The sequence below is a fragment of the Astyanax mexicanus genome, unplaced genomic scaffold (assembly GCF_023375975.1).
Source record: "Astyanax mexicanus isolate ESR-SI-001 unplaced genomic scaffold, AstMex3_surface scaffold_104, whole genome shotgun sequence".
Classification (NCBI taxonomy): domain Eukaryota; kingdom Metazoa; phylum Chordata; class Actinopteri; order Characiformes; family Acestrorhamphidae; genus Astyanax; species Astyanax mexicanus.
Window position 1 is genome coordinate 25,001 of NW_026040030.1, and position 5,521 is coordinate 30,521.

Below are 5,521 nucleotides of genomic sequence, written 5' to 3' on the forward strand. Positions count from 1 at the left end.
CCAGGGGATTGGCTGAGGACTGAGGCCCAGGCCTGGGTGAGTCCTCCAGGGCTGGTTCCCCAGGGGATTGGCTGAGGACTGAGGCCCAAGGACTGGGTGAGTCCTCCAGGGCTGGTTCCCCAGGGGATTGGCTGAGGACTGAGGCCCAGGCCTGGGTGAGTCCTCCAGGGCTGGTTCCCCAGGGGATTGGCTGAGGACTGAGGCCCAGGGCTGGGTGGAGGACTGAGGCCCAGGCCTGGGTGAGTTCAGCTTGGTCTACCAGTGGAAGGTGCGAAAAGTCGAAAAAAAAAAATAAATGACTAAGTCCAACTTGGTCTACCACTGGTTGGTGCGAAAACCTGAAAAAAATGACTAAGTCCAACTTGGTCTACCAGTGGTAGGCTCGAAAAGTTGAAAAAAAATGACTAAGTCCAACTTGGTCTACCAGTGGTAGGCTCGAAAAGTCGAAAAAATGACTAAGTCCAACTTGGTCTACCAGTGGTAGGCTCGAAAAGTCGAAAAAATGACTAAGTCCAACTTCGTCTACCAGTGGTAGGCTCGAAAAGTCGAAAAAATGACTAAGTCCAACTTGGTCTACCAGTGGTAGGCTCGAAAAGTCGAAAAAATGACTAAGTCCAACTTGGTCTACCAGTGGTAGGCTCGAAAAGTTGAAAAAATGACTAAGTCCAACTTGGTCTACCAGTGGTAACTCTGAAAAGTCGAAAAAATGACTAAGTCCAACTTGGTCTACCAGTGGTAGCTCTGAAAAGTCGAAAAAATGACTAAGTCCAACTTGGTCTACCAGTGGTAGCTCTGAAAAGTCGAAAAAATGACTAAGTCCAACTTGGTCTACCAGTGGTAGGCTCGAAAAGTTGAAAAAATAACTAAGTCCAACTTGGTCTACCAGTGGTAGCTCTGAAAAGTCGAAAAAATGACTAAGTCCAACTTGGTCTACCAGTGGTAGGCTCGAAAAGTCGAAAAAATGACTAAGTCCAACTTGGTCTACCAGTGGTAGGCTCGAAAAGTTGAAAAAATGACTAAGTCCCATTTGGTCTACCAGTGGTAGCTCTGAAAAGTCGAAAAAATGACTAAGTCCAACTTGGTCTACCAGTGGTAGGCTCGAAAAGTTGAAAAAATGACTAAGTCCAACTTGGTCTACCAGTGGTAGCTCTGAAAAGTCGAAAAAATGACTAAGTCCAACTTGGTCTACCAGTGGTAGGCTCGAAAAGTTGAAAAAATAACTAAGTCCAACTTGGTCTACCAGTGGTAGCTCTGAAAAGTCGAAAAAATGACTAAGTCCAACTTGGTCTACCAGTGGTAGGCCCGAAAAAGCTGAAAAAATGACTAAGTCCAACTTGGTCTACCAGTGGTAGGCTCGAAAAGTTGAAAAAATGACTAAGTCCCATTTGGTCTACCAGTGGTAGCTCTGAAAAGTCGAAAAAATGACTAAGTCCAACTTGGTCTACCAGTGGTAGGCTCGAAAAGTCGAAAAAATGACTAAGTCCAACTTGGTCTACCAGTGGTAGGCTCGAAAAGTTGAAAAAATGACTAAGTCCAACTTGGTCTACCAGTGGTAGGCCCGAAAAAGCTGAAAAAATGACTAAGTCCCACTCGGTCTACCAGTGGTAGGTCGAAAAAGTGCGAAATTTTTCTAAGTCCCCACTTTTGGTCTACCATTTCACGCCAAAAACTAGTGAGGGTGGCGAGCTCCAGGATTTCTGACCCCCTTCGCCCGACTCCCTTGCCCGACGAAGGTGCACTCCGGTCGGCCTCGGAGCGAGTTCGCCCGCGCTCTGGAGGATTTTTCGTCGGGGGGTTTTTCAAAGGGGTGCCGTCGGACTGTTGAGGAGAGTGGCAATGACTAGGGGTCCAAGCACTGGAGATGATTCTCCATTCATTTCTAAGCATGGCAGAGCTTAAATAAAGCCCCAATAATGGTTCCAAAGTGGATTTTTGGACACTATAACACGGACCCGATCCTACCCGACCAAGAAGCTCCGCAGGTCGGCCTCCGTCCCGCCCCCCGCCCCCCAGGCGGTACGGAGGAAAAACCAAACTTCCAGAGACGGTTCCAGGGGGGGTATCTCTTTCATTATTTTGACCCGATCGAATGGACTACCGAGCCCGCCTGGGTAGGCAACCGCGCGGCCCTCCGTGGCCACTGTGCGCGGTGCGTTCCTACCCGACCCAGCGGGTTAGCCTCCAGGGGGGTCCTCCGTCAGGGGGAGGACCTTTCCGAACCTATCCGAGGGAGTCGTAGACGGCCCGTCTATATCTCAATCTGCCCTACACGATAACCGGTCGGCCCGGAGCCGTCGGACTCGGATGCCTCGGTGGTCCTCGCGTCCAACCGAGCTCCAGCACCCGGCTTCAAAAAGCTCCGGACCCCCGGTTTCGGAACGAGCGTTTCCTTGTTATCCCCGAAGCAAGCGGGAACTCGCGCAGCGGAGTTGCCACACTAATTTCCACTGGGAGCAATGAGGGGTGAGCTCGGACGAGCCTCTCCGCCCGTCCCCCCCTCCCCGGGGGGTCCTTCGGACGGTACGGGGCCGATCCCTCTCCCCTCTAAGAACCAATGGTTTTTTCTGTGACAAAAACCACTCGCAGCAACCTGGTTGATCCTGCCAGTAACATATGCTTGTCTCAAAGATTAAGCCATGCAGGTCTAAGTGCACACGGAAGGTACAGTGAAACTGCGAATGGCTCATTAAATCAGTTATGGTTCCTTTGATCGCTCCACACGTTACTCGGATAACTGTGGTAATTCCAGAGCTAATACATGCAAACGAGCGCTGACCGGTCCTCTCTCGGGGGGGCCGGGATGCGTGCATTTATCAGACCCAAAACCCACCCGGGGGGACCCGCGAGGGTTTCCCCCGGCCCTTTGGTGACTCTAGATAACCTCGGGTCGATCGCGCGCCCACCGCGGCGGCGACGTCTCATTCGAATGTCTGCCCTATCAGCTGTCGATGGTAGCATAGGGGGCTACCATGGTGACCACGGGTAACGGGGAATCAGGGTTCGATTCCGGAGAGGGAGCCTGAGAAATGGCTACCACATCCAAGGAAGGCAGCAGGCGCGCAAATTACCCATTACCGACACGGTGAGGTAGTGACGAAAAATAACGATGCAGGTCTCTTTCGAGGCCCTGTAATCGGAATGAACGTATCCTAAACACATGGGTGAGGACCCATTGGAGGGCAAGTCTGGTGCCAGCAGCCGCGGTAATTCCAGCTCCAATAGCGTATATTAAATTTGCTGCAGTTAAAAAGCTCGTAGTTGGACTTCGGGAGTGGGCTGGCGGTCCGCCGCGAGGCGAGCTACCGCCTGTCCCAGACCCTGCCTCCCGGCGCCCCCCGGATGCCCTTGGTTGGGTGTCCGGTCCTCAGGGGTCCGGAGCGTTTACTTTGAAAAAATCAGAGTGTTCAAAGCGGGCACCAAACTCGCCTGAATGCCTGAGCTAGGAATAATGGAATAGGACTCCGGTTCTATTTTGTGGGTTTCCTGAACCAGGGCCATGATTAAGAGGGACGGCCGGGGGCATTCGTATTGCGCCGCTAGAGGTGAAATTCTTGGACCGGCGCAAGACGGACGAAAGCGAAAGCATTTGCCAAGAATGTTTTCATTAATCAAGAACGAAAGTCGGAGGTTCGAAGACGATCAGATACCGTCGTAGTTCCGACCGTAAACTATGCCGACCCGCGATCCGGCGGCGTTATTCCCATGACCCGCCGGGCAGCGTGCGGGGAAACCAGAGTCTTTGGGTTCCGGGGGGAGTATGGTTGCAAAACTGAAACTTAAAGGAATTGACGGAAGGGCACCACCAGGAGTGGAGCCTGCGGCTTAATTTGACTCAACACGGGGAACCTCACCCGGCCCGGACACGGAAAGGATTGACAGACTGATGGCTCTTTCTCGATTCTGTGGGTGGTGGTGCATGGCCGTTCTTAGTTGGTGGAGTGATTTGTCTGGTTAATTCCGATAACGAACGAGATTCCTTCGTGCTAAATAGTTACGCGGCCCCCCGCGGTCGCGGTTAACTTCTTAGAGGGACCAGTGGCGTATAGCCACGCGAGATGGAGCAATAACAGGTCTGTGATGCCCTTAGATGTCCGGGGCTGCACGCGCGCCACAATGGCCGGGCCAGCGTGTGCCTACCCTACGCCGAGAGGCGCGGGTAATCCGCTTAAACCCGTTCGTGACGGGGATTGGGGATTGCAATTATTCCCCATGAACGAGGAATTCCCAGTAAGTGCGGGTCATCAGCTCGCGCTGATTAAGTCCCTGCCCTTTGTACACACCGCCCGTCGCTACTACCGATTGGATGGTTATGTGAGGTCCTCGGATCGGCCACGCCGGGGCTCCTTCGCGGGGCCTTGGTGCTGTGCTGAAAAGTCGATCGAACTTGATCATCTAGAGGAAGTAAAAGTCGTAACAAGGTTTCCGTAGGTGAACCTGCGGAAGGATCATTACCGGGACTTGGGTTGGTAGTGTCTCCCAGTAGGCGCGACTCCCATTTCCACAAACAAAAAATGTTCAAGCCACGGCCCGACGTTGGGAACTACAGGGATTCCCTTCGGCCTTTTAATGACTTGATCGAAAAACGGTGTCCTGAGCAAAAAACGTGTTTTACGGCCAAAGGGAGACGGGTACCTGGCCCCCGAAGTCCGTCTGCGGGGTTTCTTACTCCGGAGGCGGCTCGGCGGCGCGGTTTGATGACCCCGAGTTCGCTTAGGCGTTCCGGGGCGCCCGTACCCGCGGCTGCCGTAAAACATTATTTCAAACCGTCACTTTTTGTGTCTGTTGGTTACATGGCTTCGAAACAAAAACAACCATAAAGAGTACAACTCTTAGCGGTGGATCACTTGGCTCGTGCGTCGATGAAGAACGCAGCCAGCTGCGAGAACTAATGTGAATTGCAGGACACATTGATCATCGACACTTTGAACGCACATTGCGGCCCCGGGTCAATCCCGGGGCCACGCCTGTCTGAGGGTCGCTATTCCAATCTATCGGACCTTTTCGTTCCGTCTCCCTCTTCCCTCCGGGGAAGAGTTAAGAGACGGTTCGAGGGGACCGCGGCTGGAGGTTCGCAGGTGCCCGATCCGAGGCGCCTTCGTCTTCCTAAAAGCAGACTCGGTCAGGTTCCCTTCTCGTTCGGGACTCGACAAAAGCCGCTCGACGGGCTTGATCGCGGGGGAAAAGACTTTCGTCCACCCCTCTCGCCTTCGTCTCCGTTGCCCAGCGATGGGTCTCGGAGGCCGGCTTTCCACACACCGTCCTCTACCGTTCCTCGTTCCGGCGAGGGGAGAGGTGGCGGCGATCCGTGGAGAGACGTCGTAGCGACGGCTGCCGGTGGGTTTTACCCTCTCTGGCTGCCCGTTACGCGCGCCGTCTCTCCGTCGGCGGATCTCCGTCCTCCCTCTCCTTTTCGTTCGGGCCGAGAGCGCGGCAAAAGAGAGGTTGGTAGGATAGCTCCGGTAGAAGGCGAAGAGGGGGGCTTAAGTTTTTTTCTTCCCGTTTTCATCCTTCGTCCTCCGGC

General features: G+C 53.7%; 2 non-coding genes across 2 annotated transcripts; both read left to right on the top strand.

Moving 5' to 3' along the window:
• The first annotated feature begins 2,587 nt into the window (after positions 1-2,587).
• LOC125788553 (18S ribosomal RNA) lies at positions 2,588-4,451 on the top strand. Its single transcript, XR_007429615.1, has one exon. It is a non-coding gene; the product is annotated as an 18S ribosomal RNA (ribosomal RNA).
• Positions 4,452-4,824: 373 nt separating this feature from the next.
• On the top strand, positions 4,825-4,978 carry LOC125788559 (5.8S ribosomal RNA). Its single transcript, XR_007429619.1, has one exon. It is a non-coding gene; the product is annotated as a 5.8S ribosomal RNA (ribosomal RNA).
• The last annotated feature ends 543 nt before the right edge of the window (positions 4,979-5,521 follow it).